At 32.5% G+C, this 17,447-nt stretch overlaps 5 long non-coding RNA genes across 5 annotated transcripts; 3 read left to right on the top strand and 2 right to left on the bottom strand.

Annotated features, from left to right (window-relative positions):
- Window positions 1-5,940: 5,940 nt before the first annotated feature.
- LOC126741302 (uncharacterized) lies at window positions 5,941-6,560 on the bottom strand. Its single transcript, XR_007662161.1, has 2 exons — window positions 6,371-6,560; window positions 5,941-6,089 (listed from the first exon to the last, which is right to left on the bottom strand). It is a non-coding gene; the product is annotated as an uncharacterized LOC126741302 (long non-coding RNA).
- Window positions 6,561-7,193: 633 nt separating this feature from the next.
- Window positions 7,194-8,055, top strand: LOC126741317 (uncharacterized). The gene is made up of 2 exons (XR_007662163.1): window positions 7,194-7,851; window positions 7,916-8,055. It is a non-coding gene; the product is annotated as an uncharacterized LOC126741317 (long non-coding RNA).
- A 418-nt stretch (window positions 8,056-8,473) lies between these two features.
- On the top strand, window positions 8,474-11,501 carry LOC126741052 (uncharacterized). The gene is made up of 3 exons (XR_007662095.1): window positions 8,474-8,705; window positions 11,161-11,268; window positions 11,334-11,501. It is a non-coding gene; the product is annotated as an uncharacterized LOC126741052 (long non-coding RNA).
- LOC126741057 (uncharacterized) lies at window positions 11,452-12,084 on the bottom strand. The gene is made up of 2 exons (XR_007662096.1): window positions 11,624-12,084; window positions 11,452-11,568 (listed from the first exon to the last, which is right to left on the bottom strand). It is a non-coding gene; the product is annotated as an uncharacterized LOC126741057 (long non-coding RNA).
- A 350-nt stretch (window positions 12,085-12,434) lies between these two features.
- LOC126741059 (uncharacterized) lies at window positions 12,435-13,138 on the top strand. The gene is made up of 2 exons (XR_007662097.1): window positions 12,435-12,901; window positions 12,979-13,138. It is a non-coding gene; the product is annotated as an uncharacterized LOC126741059 (long non-coding RNA).
- Window positions 13,139-17,447: the final 4,309 nt, after the last annotated feature.

Below are 17,447 nucleotides of genomic sequence, written 5' to 3'. Positions count from 1 at the left end.
GTTTAACAATTCAATAATCTAAAACATAAAATGTCACTCAATCATGAAATGATTCAAACAAAAAATATTATAGTAAAGGTCAAAAATCAAAAAAAATTAATGATTGTAACGATCGAACAATAATTAAATTTTATTCGGGAATCATTTCGTCCGTCTAAATGCAGCAGGAACCTCGCGACATCTCGGAACATTCGTAGAAAGTTGGCGAATGTTCTGAAACAGTAGTCTACCTAAATTCTCGCGTGTCAATTTAAAAACGTTCCACCGTTGATTGAATATTTGGGTACTTGGTACCCAAATAAAAATAAAATATTTGAATATTTGGTACCCAAATATTCAATCAACGGTTCCACCCTTAATATTTATCTTGCAGTTAAAAATACGAAAAATCGGAAAGACACGTCAATTTAATTTGTAGTTTGTCAATTTAAAGGGGAACGCTTTAAATGAATATTTTTAACCTTCTTGTTTCAATACCCTAGAATTATATAATACCTAGTAGATGTTACCTTTAGAATCTTAAATAGAACTGGGGGTCAATCACATCGCTTTAAGAAGTGTTAAATTCTCTTTTTAGTGCTATCCTGCTTTATTGCTTTTCATCCAGAAGTTTCTGAACAATCGCATTTCAAAGTTGCAGGAATAATTAAACTTGCCTGCATTGAGATTTTGGTTTTCAGGATAATGTTTAAACAAAAACTATTGAATTGGCTCTAAAATCCTTTTTCTATCAATTTATCAAGCATGTTAAGTTAATTTAAAATAAGTATCTATAAAGTTCGCTTTTGCTTGTTAAGTTGTTCAGTGATAACTTTTAAGTTTATAAGGAAACCGAAATCGTCTAGTAAGTCACAGATATATGCTGAAATTAATGGCAAAGTTCACTGAAACTGATTGAATCCATTTGCTGAAGTAGTTCTCCATACTGCCGCATCAAAATATTTCGTTTTCTCTACTAGCCAATACTTGCCACACATACAACGCATTTTAAGCACCAGTACCTTACGTTTGCCTTACTATTGATTGAGTAAAATAATTCTCTTACTTTTTCTAGAGTCTTTGTTACTCCAAGATGTCCACCTGACTCCGGCATAGATTTTCTCCAGCAACTCCAAAATCAATAATAGCCGTCTTCTGGACAGTGCCTTCTCATTTGACCTGTATTGCTATATTTTGAATACTCCAACAACCGATCTTTGTGGCAACGACCCTCATTAACGTTCATAAGAGTCCAATTCCCTATAGTCTTCCTCTCTTGAAATCACTTGTAGGACACGAGCCTGATCTTTCTTTGTATTCTTGACAGCATCGAATCCAAAGCCTCGTATTAATGCATCTTCTAGATTCGACTAATATGCTAGTTATAAGGCCTGGCTCACCATATCATCAAGGAATCCATCCAGGAACCACTAAACGTTCCATGATCCCCTCCCAGACATCTGGTTAAGACAATCAAACCAAACGTGTAATATCAGCTTCAAATTCTTGCAAGGACTCCAGTGACTTCTGCCATCAATTTTTCAACTGCGGGTGGTAGACATATTCGAGGTGTGAAGGGCCATGATGCAACCCAAAATTGTTTACAAGGCGATTGTAGACTATTGCAGCAACTTTGCTTCCAAGTTGGCGGAATAAGTAATGCGCTACGAAACCGCTCCATGCCAGTAGGGATTCTTTCCTATTATATCGCAGTCCCTTTCCTCCAGGTCCCTTTTCAGCTTCGTAACTTTTAAGCCCACCAGCTTTACCACTTTTTTACTATTTCAGTTCACTAAAATTTATTTTTTGTCTGGTTGGCTGACACCTGACACCAATGTACGGATTTTACTGTTCATTATTATACATACAGTGCTTTCATTTCAAAACGATCCACCCTTAATAACTTTCTTAAAAAAAAAAAAAAAAATACCACGTCAAATTAGATATACAGGGGACGTTTAATTATGCATTTACTGAAGTTCTGTCAATCACCTCCTCACCTCCAGCTAACCTCACTTTAATATGTCAAATGGGAACCCCATCGTGTCATCCATCATAGTAAGGAGCGTAAAAGTCTCTATTCAACGGTACCAAAAAAAAAATGAAATCGGTAAATGTGTAAGCAAATAGTTATAGCAAATAGCGAAAATGTCTAGAAATAATGAATATTTTATTTACGCCAAACTTTGGTAAGTCTGATACCATCGTCGATCTGGGCAATGACAGACTACACGTTTTTAAATTTTTATTTATCAATTTTTTGAATGGCAAATATGCCCCTGATCTTCCAACACTTGAACTAAGGTTTAGTTTTTCCATTTTAAAGTATTCAAAAACTATTCAACAGCCAACAAAATTCAACTTTTGATAAAAACTGCTGAGCGATAAAACAGACGCGCTCTGTTGTCGTTGAAACGAATTCAGAGTTGAAAGAAAACTTGCGACAAAAAATCATATGATTTTTGCTATTTTAACGCAAGCTAAAGTTAATGCCACACAGCACAACTTTTCCAATGGATATCCTGTATTGGTTCAAACTAAACCGAAATGTCTGTGAATTAATAATGGACAATCTATGGATAATAATGTTGAGCCGCTGGACTTCAAATAATTTTTCATAAATTTAAAGCGTCGTAAATGGCCCTCAGTGACTAAAATATATTAAAAAATTACGTTAAAGTCTTTCAAATGCTTGGTGTAATTGCAACACACACATTGTAATTATTACAAATGTAATAAATGTGACTGAAATGAAAAGAAAAACGAAAAATTTTATTTGCAAAATATCATTTATTCTCTCGTCGTTTATTAAGAAATAGCAAATATTTTGTAATTAATTTTATTATAAGTAATTATAATAATTTTGTTATAATTAATATTTCATACACATTTACGAAGTACTAATAATTAATACATTTGCTCGACTTTAACTATACAGGGTGTTTCAGGACTATAGGATCAAACTTCTGGGGGTTGTTCAGTGCAACAGTAGAATCCATTTGAGTATAGGAACCCATGTCCGGAAATGTGTCACTACGCCAACGGCCCTAAGATGCGTTTGAATTTAGAAAAAATATTAATTACCTAAATAGGATCTGATGCATTTATTTTTACCTTTTGTATATGATACCATCACAACAATTGTTCAAAATGTCTTTCTCTAACCTCAATACACCGATTTAAATGCTGCACATGATTTCGGCGGACTACACTAAAAATTTGATCCTCGTTTTGAATGATTTCAAATGCTGCTGTTATTCGTCCAATTAAGTCTCGCTCTGATTCTACTAGAGTTTCGTAGACTAAAGACTTTACATGTCCCCACAAGAAAAAATCGAGCGACGTTAAATCGGGTGACCTAGGAGGCCAAGAAACTGCTCCACCTCTGGCAATCCAACGGTGCCCAAACCGCTGAGCCAAATACTCGCGTACTTGTACAGCAAAGTGAGCCGGCGCTCCATCATGCTGAAACCACATTTGCTGTCTAACGTTTAGTGGAACATTTTCAAGGAGTTCTAGGAGAACTTCCTCCAAGAAACGTAGATAAATAGGTCCTGTTAACCGTTCCGGTAGAAGGTATGGCCCAATTAAATAATCATCAACAATGCCTGCCCATACGTTGACAGACTAACTATTCTGATGTTTTCTTGGAAAAATTGTATAAGGATTTTCTTCGTCCCAAACATGGCTATTCCTACTATTAAAACTACCGTCTCTTGTGAAAGAGGCTTGATCGGTCTACAAAACATATCGTAAAAAATTTGGTTGGGCAATGATGTGATCCAGAAGCCATCGACAAAATTGAACTCTAGGATGATAATTGGCTGCAGTCATACCTTGAACTTTCTGGAAGTGGTAAGGATAAAGTTGTTGCTCGTGTAGTACCCGCCAGACAGAAGCGTTACTCGTATTCATAATCTTAGCGACGTCACGTGTGCTATTTGATGGTTCATCGGCAACTTGCTGAAGCACCTTTTCTTCAAATTCGACCGTTCTTACGGTTTGAGCAACACCAGTATCATGGATCTTGGTCTTAAACATGCCTGTCTCAGCGAGCCGCCGATGAACCGCAATAAACTTTTTGTATCCATGATGCTGTCGTTCGGGCTAACGTCGTTCATGATACAACCGCGATGCTGCTCGTGCATTGCAGTTCGTTGCTCCGTATGCCAAATGCATATCCGCCAATTCTTGATTGGTAAAGTTTTCCATCAGCAATAAATGTTTAAAAATTGTAAGCTATAAAATTGCTAAACATGACATTGAGAACTGACATTGATAAGCGTTGATTTTAAACAATTGTTGTTATGGTATCATGTACCAAAGTTATTTAGGTAATTAATATTTTTTATAAATTTTAACGCGTCTTTTTTTAGTGACGCATTTCTGGACATGGGTTCCTATACTCAAATGGATTCTGATTCCCAGAAGTTTGATCCCATAGTTCTAAAACACCCTGTATTTTTATTTAACTATTTTTTTCACTATATTGTAATTTCAGAAACTTGAATTAATTTTAACTTCCTTTCAGATACCTGAAGTTTTCAGTCCAGGTATTTGATGTAATTGTTTTGTATTCGCCAGACAGTGGAAATAATTCTTTATATCTTTCCAGGTATATATTTAAGACATTTTATACAATTGTTTATGACTCCAAGGTACTGGTGGTGACTTTTCAGGAACTTTAAGTTTTATTTTATTTCAGGCATTTGGATTTTTTTCAGGTTCCCGGGTAATTTTTAAGTCTTTTACGTCAAATGGAATGAAATTAGAAGTTAATCCAAAAATCTGAAATACATAAGACATAAAAAAATATCTTTCTTCCATTTTATTCCAGAAATGTTATATCAGTATTTATGTCTCTGGATAATGTAAATATTTTTTTATGCCTTTTAGGTATTTTAAGTAATTCTCTTCATATTTTTTACTTTCCAGACCTTTGGATAAATTTTAAATTTTATTTTAGAAATCATTCATTTACAATGCCTGAAAGGTATCAAATTTGAAGGAATCAAAGGCTTGAGATAAAATAAAAAAGACCTTTTAGCCGTTTTTCATTATGTTCCAGGCATTTTTATGTCTCTGGGGTCTTACAAATGGGTTTTCATGCCTTTTAGGTCTTTTTAAGAAAGTTGTTATTTTATTCCAATCATATGAAAGAATTATAAGAAAAGAATAATATTGTGCAATGGAATTACATTGGCCTTTTAAAATATGCTTTTAAAAGTATAATTAGTTTACTTGACTCCAAAGGATATGTTTTATTATGAACCCATTGGAATCTTATAGATACATAAAATGTCTATCGCCCGTAGAAAAATGTTTTTTAAATATACAGGACGTACGATGGATTTACTAAGTTAAAAACATAATTTGAATTAAGGATTTTTTTTTCCTTTTTAATAGAAGTGTTTTGTAATTTGTTTCTTTTTGTGTTAATATTCCTTTAATTATAATGTGTATTGGTAAATATTAAGTACCTAATAAAAATTTAAGATAATAGGTCTTAACATTCTGAATGTTTAGTTATAGGTATCTATTAAAGTTACAAAAACGTTTTTGGTATTTTTTTGTATAAACACTAAAAATTGCAAAAAAGTCTTTAAGATATTCATGTCATAAATAAGACGTCCTTAAGACTTTTTAAATTTATCTCTCTATCTAGAAGACCTCTATCCATTTTTTGTTTCATAATTATTTAGATCAGACAACCTGTATTATAGAGGACACAAAGTTTGGTCCATTCACTGGATGACTTTATCTAGAAGGTCTTTGGACATGGTATTTTATATATCCCTTTGCATTGACACATTATTCGTTCAATGGACAATTTTATTCAATGTCCTATGACGGTGTATGGATGCTTCTATTGACATCAGTTATATTTTTTGAAAAAATTAACACCAGACACACTTATGCTGCCTGGAATGAATTTGAACGCTTATAACCCAATAAACTTGATATTTTTACATACATCTTTATTAGATTAACACATGTATTTTATATAAATTAGCAGGTCGTATTACACACTTCATCCTCGCAGCATTCAAGGCTTGATCCGCAGGTTAGTGAGCTGCCATCAGCTGACTCGTAGCAGGAATCTCCAGCCTCTAAGGGTTTAAAAACGAGCTTAGCAGAAGATCAAATAGATTAAAATATTTTAACACTGATTGATTATCTTATGAATTTGGAGGGAATGCGTCATAGGTCTATGTGAATTAATGTAAATTTTTTTGACTTTTCCATAGGTGTGTGAAAAATTAAGTAAGCAAGAAAAACTTAATTTTTCGGAGAAAGAGATTTTGTTTGAGAAATCACCGTCTCTCGTCGGTTATAATAATAATAATTCAATCAACATTCAGAAATGTTTAAATTATCTTCTGATACTTACGTGGAAGAACACAGCTTGGACAACAGCCACAAAGTGTATTAGGGACCAAAATTGACCCACTTATGCACCTAAATTGCGGGCAATTATTACAAATGTCCTCGGTACATTCTTGTGAATAAACCGAGTTTATTATACATGCTGTAAAGCATGTTAACAAAAAAATTTGTACAAAAGCTTGAGACATTTTTAAAATAATGACTCCATCACAATGAATGTATTCCTTTAAATGGGGTTTTTTGGTTTAGGTAGTGACGTCATGGGTTTTTATAATTTCTGTTTGTAAATTATTTAAGCAATACTTTGCGACTAAGGGATTAACATTCATTTTTTTGAAAAAAAAAATTATTGTTTAACTTGAGCTTAAAAAAGCTCTAAGTGGATTTCAATTTTACTTTTATGTAAATTGAAATAACACTTGCTGGAGAGAGCATTATTTGCAGTTAACAATTTTTTTATTTATTAAATTTATTGAACGTTATAAATATCCTTTTATTTATAAAATTTTCATTTTGACTATGTACTATTATTATATTTTGTATGTTATAGAATGAATATATGTGTATTATTTTATGTTTTTCTGTATTTTCTATTTTTTTTAAATGTATTTTTTAATATTTTACTAGATTTGCCTACAAAATTTCTTTGACAATAAAGCATGCATATATAAGCAGAATAATAATTTATTTAATTTCAGTGTAATATATGAATTCTATTAACACACATGTATTGAACACTATCCCAAAGGATTAAAATTAATGATTTTTGCATTTATATTTCGGACTAAAAGAAACGTAAATCCCCAAGTCGACCATCACCATGACGATCCTCAGCGAGGTCATCATGCGAATTTAACGATTTTTTTTTAAAGCAACATCTGTTTTATGTGAAGTACAGTGTTATCGGAAAAATGGTGTCAAAAATTTATATATTTCTGGAACGTGTCTAAGAGAGAAAAGAGTCTATACGGTTTCGGATACAAACATGATAGAAATATAAAAACTAAATATTATTTTTTAAAGTTGTGTAATTTCAGTTTTTTACTTGGAGGACGAAGTATCATGCCAATTAATATAGTAAAAAATGTATATACATCTCGGTTAAATCTGCACAAATGTTATTTTAAACAAAAACAAGACTCTTACAGGACCTTGATTTAAAAATAACCTCTTATATATATCAAATTCTGAAACATTTATCAATAATAATGATATTTATGAATAATTCATCATTATTTTGACGTCTTTTCTCGCATATAAAAAGAGCATAACTATTAAATCGTTAAGCTGATCAGTTAAAATAAACTATAATGGCACGAGCTATTCTATTTTCATGTATCTCTGCATTGTTATTAATTAGTTCTGTTTTTGCCCAAGAATGCACCGAAGATCGTTGCGATAATTGTCCAGTCTTCAGGTGCGTCAGTGGATCTATTTTGGTTCCAAATAGGATTTGTGGATGTTGTCCAGGTTGTGTTTTACCACGTAAGTATTTTAGTTTTCCCGCCTTTAAATAGTGATAATTTAAATTTAAAAAAAATTATTATAGGAGCTGCAGATTTGTGCTATGCCTCAACTCATGGTAACTCTCCGACTTGCGGAGGAAGCCTTAAGTGCTGCAAAGGAATATGCAAAAATGAATGTTAAAAAGAATTTGTAATTGTTAATAAAAAATTACTTATAAAGAAATCCTGTTTAGTTCATGTTATTTTTTAATTTACAAATGCACAGTATTGAATTTTTGCGAAATCAGTAGTATTTGGCATGTGTGCATGTCGTCCTAATTCCGAATTTCAATTTTTGGGAATTTAATTTTTAAAAAAGTAAATATTAGTCAAAACTATCAAATTTTGACATATGAAGGCAAAATTGCCAGAAATTTTTTTATGCCTAATGAAAAACAATTCGGAGACTTATTGTTCTTTTTTTTATATACTTGTTGACTTTAAATACATAAAGAAAGCGATAAACCTTTATGTACAGCCCAACCTCGAAAAAACCACACACCGTAAATATAATTTAAAGATAATAAAAGCATATGAACTTGTACAATATTTACGTAAAAAAGCATGTTTTCAGCATATAAATAAACGTTCGATGTACGTAGTTAGTACATAACAACAATTTCGTTAACAATAGCAACATGAAATTCGTAATTTTTTCCTTTTTGATTTGTATAATCGTAACTGTTAATGGAAGTCATAAAAAGACAATGTGTCCCACGCCATCTGACGACGAACCAGTAATCAACTGTTTGTTGTGTCTTCAAGATTGTCCGCAGAATCAAACTTTAGTTATTGACCCATGTAATTGTTGTTTTAACAAATGTGTACCACAAAGTAAGTTTTCTTGAATTATAATTAATTAGGTATTAAATTTAATCAAAATATTAATACGCACGCTATATAAACGTCCCAAGATTACTCTGATGATGTAAATATAATCTTAAAGTTCTAAGAATAACTCATTAGGAATATGTTTTTAAAACCATAGAATATCGCAACAGGTCGTGTTTCTGGGATAACCTTCCTAAATATTCCTAGAGTTTCCCTTATGAATGCTTAGAGTATTGGACCCAAAAAAGTTTTTTTTTTATTAGAATAATTTTTATAACATTTTCGTTTATTAAATTGATTTTCAAATTGATAATTTATTACTATTTTTTTAATGAAATAATTTTAATTTTCTAACTGACATGTTCCTTAAGTGGCTTAAGAGCCAGTTTATTCCAAATAAGCCATATGGTTGGCTGCAGGGTCCAGCTCGTCTGGATACCTGGCCACGCAGGCCATGCAGGTAATGAGGAAGCAGACTCTCTTGACAGACTGGGATCCGCGAATGTGCCAATGGGGCCGGAACCCATATCTGCTGGACAAGTGGACCCACCGAAGATGGACTGAGTCCCCTGGTATGAGACAGGCCAAAGCGTACATAGGTGGGCCCTCTGCCTGTCTCACCAAAAATCTACTATGCCTAAAAAGACGCGAAATTCAGCTAGTGACAGGTCTTTTAACCGGTCACCGGCACTTAAGAAGCCATCTCCATACTATCGGTATTCCGGACAACCCGGAATGCCGATGGTGCTGTGAGGAGGATGAAACCGTTGACCATGTAGTCGGGGAGTGCCCAGCACTCACGCGCGCCAGGTTCAAATACTTGGGTAACACCACAGATATAACTAGCTAACGCAAGCGTTAGTACGCTTGCGTTAGCTAGTTATATCTGTGGTAACACTTTCAGTGTACCGAGTGACTTTAAGTCCTTCAAACCAGAGAGCCTTATCGGTTTCTCTAATGCCGTTGGGCTCTGGTAACCCCCGTTGGGGCATGACGGGTCCATTAGGAGACCTATATGCATAACTGCCTTGGCAGCCCACCGTTTCGACAATTCAAGTCATATGGAAAATTTATTTAATATTGGATGGTCACACAACGCATAGCCAGAGTATTGAGTACTGGAAACAGCCTTTGAAAACGACATCATCGTTTTGTGCTTACCAAGCCGTTGTACACAGGATCTGCAACCTCTTGATAGAAGCTTTTTCGGACCCCTCAAAACATATTTCAAACAGGAGTCACCTTCTTGGATGAAAAATCATCCATTAGGATGATTAATAAGTTCTATTAAGAACAATAAGCCGATTACAAGCAAGAGAGTTAATAAGTCGCGCTTGGGAAATAGACGCTACGCTAGACACCGCTGTTTCCGGATTGGAAGCATGTGTAATTTATCCATTGAATCCACATCGCATTCCAGATCATTTTTTTAGTATTTCTGATCAGGTTGAAATTGGAGATAAACGGACAAGTGCGTTTTCAAGTTCTAAAGTTTCCAAACCAATAACCAGTTCTTTTACCACCTTCGCCGTTAATTGTGAATCTAGAAGATATCCAAGAGATATCCAATCTCTGAGCCTGGCTCATCTACCAGAGACTCTAATTTAGAAGAAAACACATCGAACAAGGTAATAAACAGTTCATCACATGATCTCTCGGAAATAACTCCTTCTAAATACTTATAACAGAAATTTCTCCACTACCAAAGATTCCGCAAGAAGCAAAGTGCTCATATTCTTACGTCGGATGAGAATCTCAAAAATAGTAAAGCCACTAAAATTCAAAAAAAAAAAACACTTGGGAAGAAAAAAGTTTAAAGGAAAACAGAGAAGATTCTACCATAAATATGAAGAAAAAGATCATTTCGGGGGCAAGGAGAGAAATGGAATGAGCTGAAAGCGATAAAGAGCCACTGATTTTAAAGATTAAAGTTCAATCAAATCAAACCTACTGTATTGAATGTTTTGAAGCACATGCAAAAATCACCAAAACTGTGATTGTATACAGTGTGTAATTTGTCATTTATGGTTACATGAAACTTGTCCGGTTTATTCGAATGCGTGCGATATTTGCGGAACAGCAAATATGAAAGCGCTGGCCAAAATTTGAGTCGAAGTTTTGCAACAAAACATGTTCCTTTGCTACTTGTATGTTTTCATAAAGTTACAGACCATGTTTTTTTTAGTGGTTTAGAGAAAAATATTTCATTTTATATATTAGTTGTATTTTTTATAATTAGATTCACTCTTGTTCATCTAGTGATAGATGTTTTTATTATTTCTTGCAAATATGCGGCATCTATCCCGGACTTACCCTATAGGTAAAAGGAAAACTTAGGATCCAAAACATTTCTAATTTTTTGATTTAGTAAGCCTGATTTTCTTTTATGTATTTTTCTTCTACATATGTAAGTATATGTATATATATATACAAAAAATAATTTTTCTTCAATTAATAGCGTGTCCATCCGACGTATGTAGCAACTGTCCACTCGTAAACTGTATAAGTGGCTCGATATTAGTTCCAAATAGATTTTGCGGTTGTTGCCCCAGCTGCGTTATACCCAGTAAGTAAATAATATATCAAAAGATAATTTTATAAATCAATTTATACTACTATTGTAATTTTCAGAACGTGGAGATCCTTGCTACCCTACAACATACGACTCCCTTCTCACATGCGGGGAAAACCTTGTGTGCTCCAACGGCATATGCCAAACTCCAATTTGAGAAATAAATTAAATATCAGATTAATTCAACTAGTAAACAATTACTTTATTCTAATAAAATGAACATTTTATATTGGTGTAGTTATGTGAAGATTCCTTTTATCCCTCTTGATCCACCTATTGGTTTCTATTTAGACTCTGAAATCGAAAAAACAATATTAAACAATTAATACACTGAAAAACATAAGCTTACCTGAATCTGTAACCGAGACACACTCATTAAGACAGCAATTGCATTCGTTGGCCACAAGAGTTTTACCTTCGGAACAGGTGTAAAAGCACCACAAACAATTAATCTTCAGATCATCTTCGGTACATTTAGCTGATTGACCATTGACTGAGTACGAGAGAGACATAACCGCTATGACCACAATTAAGGAAAAAGTTAAAAATTTCATATTGTTCTATGAACGTACTTGTAAGTAAGATGTGTTTGATATTAAATAAAAATACCGTAGCGCTTCGCGTTATATATACGACTGAAAAAGTTTCTTATCGACTTTAAATGTACCTTTTTAATTTTTTGTGTAAATATTTATCACAGCAGGTAATTAAAACAGGCATTAATAGTAAATAAGATTAAAGTATATTGAGGACAAATTATTTTTTTATCAAACATATTAAGTAAAGCCCGATGTAAATGAATTCGAAGGAAAGCAGTAAAACGTGCAAATAATTAACGCTTATTTAATTTAATATTATTGCACCATGTGCCTATTATTTATCAGAAACAGCCAAAAAATGGTGATTTCATCGTCATCAATAATTCTACTAAACAAAATGATGCTCTAAAAATCATAGGGAAAATATATTTAAAGAAGAAAAGTTTTTATAATAAGCCATGTGATTCATCAGAGATTAATATATTCACTCTCAGTGATATGAATTTAGGACCTTCTGAGCATTTTAATGTAGCAGATTACTAGTGCTTGAAGTTAAAATTTAAAGAACAATATGTATAATGCCTCTTTTGCATTGCTAATTAGTATTTTTACTGTTTCAAATTCTATATTTTTATTCTATTTATAGGTATATATTATTCATTCTATAAAACAATAATTTACATAATTTATTTGTTGTACTTCACATTTTACCACATTTATTTTTAAAAATACAATAATGACCTCGATGATTATTATGACGCCGTTAACCTGGGGATTTACTTTTGATTTGTACTATCAACTATAAATAGAAAAACGTTAACTTTAATCCTTTATACCAGTTTAAACTAAGAGCCAATTTTTCATCATGCGGGTAACAATCGTACTGTGTATGTTCTGTGTGATTTTGCTGGGAGGTTTCGGTTATGCTAAGGCAGATGGTTCAACGGAAAAATGCCCAGAGGTGCACATCAAGTGTATTTGGTGTCGCAACAGTTGCCCGGAAGATTTGAAACTGATTAAGAGCCCGTGCGGATGTTGTTACAACAAATGTGTGTCGATTTATCCAAGGAGTTAGAGGGATTTATAAGGTAAACGCAATATCCTTTTTTTAAAGATTTTTCGCATATGTGAGTTTTAACTATAAAATTTGGTTATTTATTTTCAGATGATCCAAGAAAAGGCATTTTTGGTTCCAAGGACCTTATATTTTTATAAGAGTTTATAGAATAGAAGTAAAATTATATATAATTTTTTTTTTTTATATTTATATTATTAATGTGCATTCATATATTTTTCAATGGAATATAAATTATATTTTGGTCGTACTTACCTTATTTATTTTATGTCCCAAATTGTCTTTGTTGAGTGTAAAAAGAAAAGGTATTTTTAAACTTTCATTAAATTGGATTCTTATTCGAAATATTTCTAAAATTTGGAGAATAACTTCAAATATAAGAAATACAATAAAAAACGTTCTCAAATGCTTGGAATAAAATGTAAATTTTGTCCAAAGTCATCACAAATGTAGAAAATGACCTCGAATCATAGAAAATAATGTTTAAAAAGCTTTAAATTTCTTAGATAAAATTAACAAATAGTCCAAAAATATAAAGCATATAAGAACTCATATACTAGAAATAAATTTTAAATTGCCTGAAATGCCAAGAATAAAATTTTAAATTTATCCAAACACCTGAAAAATTAAATTAATGGCTTCAAATACCAGAAAAGGGGTTAAAATACCTTTAAATGCATGAACTAAAATTAAAAATTATTTCAGAAATGTGAATTCTATAAGAAGCGGCTTTAAATACCAGTCAGAAGTTAAACATGGCGACAAATGCTTGAAACAAGATTTTATTTATTCAAAAATTTAGGCTATGTAATAAGTGGATTCAGATGGTAGCGTGGTAAACAAAGGCGTAAAATAAAACAACGTTTTGTATATCAGTGTAAGTTTTATTAAAAAAAAGCGTGGTAGTCCGTAGCCTCTTACCGCGCACAAAACTAGTCCCACAAAAGTTGTTTTATTAACAATTTTTACTAAACACTTTATTAAAAAGGGTTCATTAAAAATTCTACTAAAACCAAAGTTATGCGTGGGCATGGCCAGGAGCTGCGTATTAGTATAAATTAGTGTTTTTAGATATAAAAAACTTGTTAATGGAAAGAAATGCGTTCCTAATTCGCATTATTTTAAAACGTTTTAAATATGTGAATGATCTCACTCCAAGTTTATATGAGCACCTTTGAGTGCTTTAGTGGATGTCCTTTTAAAATAATTCGCGTGTATAAAAACCCGGTTACTGATCGTAAACCGGATTACCTTAAATCGATTTAAATTAGTAGCCTAGTAATAAATTTTAATAATAAAATAATAATAAATTTTGGGTTTGCAATAATTCAGAGAAAGCTGAAAATTTACATAGATGTTAAAAATAGTATTGCTAATAAAATGTCAAAAATCCCCATCGATCCTCCTTGTGCTATAAATTTTATTCAAGGTCAAACGTCAAAAATATTGGTTTTTCGCGTTTATCTCGTAAACGGTAAATTTTATCATAAAAATAGGTTAGATAAGATTTGTAGATCAGAAAATTACCTACACAAAATGTCTCTACACTTTTTTTCGTGAGAGTCACCATTCTTGAAATATTGCTGTTCTAAAAGTTGAAAAAATCGTATTACACATAATATGCACATTTCAGCACCACCTGTACTATACGAGGTAGTGCTCAGCGCGTTTTTTTTAACGTGGTTTCTCCAGTAGGCGTAGTCCACAATCTATTTCAAGTAAGGAAGTTTCATGAAATAGCGTTTAATAGCGTTTTTTTAGTTGTATTAATTTAAATAAAAGAATTATTGTTATGGGTTATATCGTTTAAAAAATTATTGTATATCTATATAAAAATGTTATATATGTTAAATAATTTTATTATAATGTAAAAATATATTTTATTCTAACTCATAATCTTCGAAAAAATCTTCATCTTCGCTTTCTTCTTCCTCCTCTTCTATTTCTATAGATTCTGATTAATATAAAGATAAATCAATTGTCTCTTTTATCTCATACGGATCCTCATCTGCTATTGCTAAATTTTTGTCAGCATTGGAGCAAGATTGTCCTTGACAATGCGTACACACTGCTGAGCTGATTGCAAAACAATCCTACTCTTTTACAGCCACAACTATTACTACAACCCTTTTTAAAATTACAGAAAATAGTGTTAAGGAGTTTTTCTGGAGCAGGTGGAAGTACAGTTTGAATTGGCTGCAAACTATTATCTTTCAACTTCCAACCCCAATCTTGTGGGTCCAGTTCGTTACCAAGCCAGACTTGAACTTGGTAGTATACTCGATATAAGTGTTGACAAGCAGAAGCAGATGTCGGAGGAAGGCAAGATAACTCTACTCTTTTAATATTTCGTGTGTTTTTTATAAAACTTAAATATCGATACTTGTCTAAATAATCAATCTTTTTTGAAGCTCCGTACACGGCAAGAAGAAAATGGATTCCATTTGCAATGATGGCTTGTGGGGAAGAATCGTCTTTTTTAAACACTTCTGCGCAATCAATTAAATCGGTACGTTTTTCAAATAATTTAAAAACTTTTGTTTTACCTCTTTTATAGAGTGCATATGTAGTGTCACAACCAGATATTGCATGCAAGAACAAAACATGAGATTGACATTTTGGGTACTTTGCAGTTAAACATTGAGACGAATATATTTTTGTTTGTACTTAAGCTTTTCCTGGTTTAAAAAAGTAAATAATTTGATCAATTGGTGTTCGTGCAGTCAATAGTATTAATAAATCGATGTCTTCGCCCACAATGATCGTTGTATTTATGCCATTGAATTTTTCTATTGCCGTCTCAACTATGAGGACATCAGCATCATTGTCCGCTTGTTTTACAGAAATATTCGCAGCGATTAATTTTTCAGAGAGCATTTCAATAAAGCGAGACAATAAAGTGATTATTTGCTAGGGATTTTTGTTGATTTGTTGAAACTTTCATAAATTCATCAAAAACGACATCAGCAGATAAAGATGTTTTTGTAGTTCGACGAAGTTGCTCTGCAGCTTTAATATTTTTTTATGATCATTGTATCCATCGAATATAATGATCACATTATTACCAAAATGTCTATGTACATATTGAACGTACTTTTCAAAAAGAACATTAAATGTTTCTTCTCGATCCCACACAACACGATGTAACAGATATAAATAAATAAATAACGCCTTTATTCAAGTATTTCTTTGCACATACAATGCAAAAACATATGAAAATGTACACTCACACCCTCCGTCTATGATATAGGTAGCGTTTGTTTTATCAATTTCAATATTGATACATTCAAAGCAACCATAAATTGCTGACTTCTGTGTTTTACGCATTCCAGCATCATCGAAAAGAGATAACGGGTAAGGGGATAATTCGTATTCGAAGAATTTTTCAAGTTCATCCTGAAATGCCTTGGTAACACTCATGCGTTGAAATAACAACACAGGGTCTACAGGTACCTTTTCGTCATGTATTTTTATGGTACTACTCATAGTTAAAAGAGGAAGTACTTTGTCACTGCGTTTTAATTGAATATTATTAAATGTTTGACCAGTCATTTTAGTTATAGAAGCAACTCCAGCTTCATAAGCGTTATGGCAATTTATTGTATCATCGCCGACGACTCGAATGGACGTGATTTTGTCAACCTTAGGAAAAGGGTCATGTAATAGTAACCAGTCAACAAGTTTTTTAACGTCTTCAATATCTCTTTTCACTCGCGAATCACTTGCGTCAACATGCTGATCTGTTGAATCCATTCTGACATTAGCGAGATTTTCCAATCCTTCACATACAGCATTTAGTGCATGCATACTCAACACAAATTTACTCATATCTTGAGTGCTCCTTCCTCGAGAAAGACCTCCATCTGTCTTCATGCATCTCATCATTGATTGTTCAATCATTATATCTGTCGAAGTCCCACAGAAAAGTATACAATACTGTATACTGTTCTTTGAAAAAAGCATGTATACGACCGACGACTCTTCAACAATCAGGTAGACAGTTACTTTTTGTATTGAATGTTTCATAAGATACACGGTGGAGTAAGAACGTATGTCAGTATTTTTGAAGAAAGAGCATATATCAGTATTTATATATCTCAAGAATGGTGACTCGCACGAAAAAAAGTTTAAAAACATTTTTTGTAGATAATTTTATGATCTACAATTTTTGTCTGACCTATTTTTATGATAAAACTTACCGTTTACGAGATAAATGCGAAAAACCAATATTTTTGACGTTTGACCTTGAATAAAATTTTTAGCACAAGGAGGATCGATGGAGATTTTTGCCATTTTATTTGTAATACTATTTTTAACATCTATGTAAATTTTCAGCTTTCCCTGAATTATTGTAAACTTTCATTTTTTTTTCTACTTATTTTGACTGGACTATAAGTGGATGATTCAGTTTTAAATCGCTTTAAACTACCGTGTATCGTGTAACCCTGTATTATACCGTGTATGTGTACCGCGTAGGTAGGTACCTGTACCCGATTTAACTCTCAGTGCTACCAATACAAATGTACAAATGATATAAAAAAATAAATAAACAGTTATTT

The sequence above is a fragment of the Anthonomus grandis genome, chromosome 1, assembly GCF_022605725.1.
Source record: "Anthonomus grandis grandis chromosome 1, icAntGran1.3, whole genome shotgun sequence".
NCBI lineage: Eukaryota > Metazoa > Arthropoda > Insecta > Coleoptera > Curculionidae > Anthonomus > Anthonomus grandis.
This window is presented reverse-complemented; position numbering and strand designations above follow the sequence as displayed.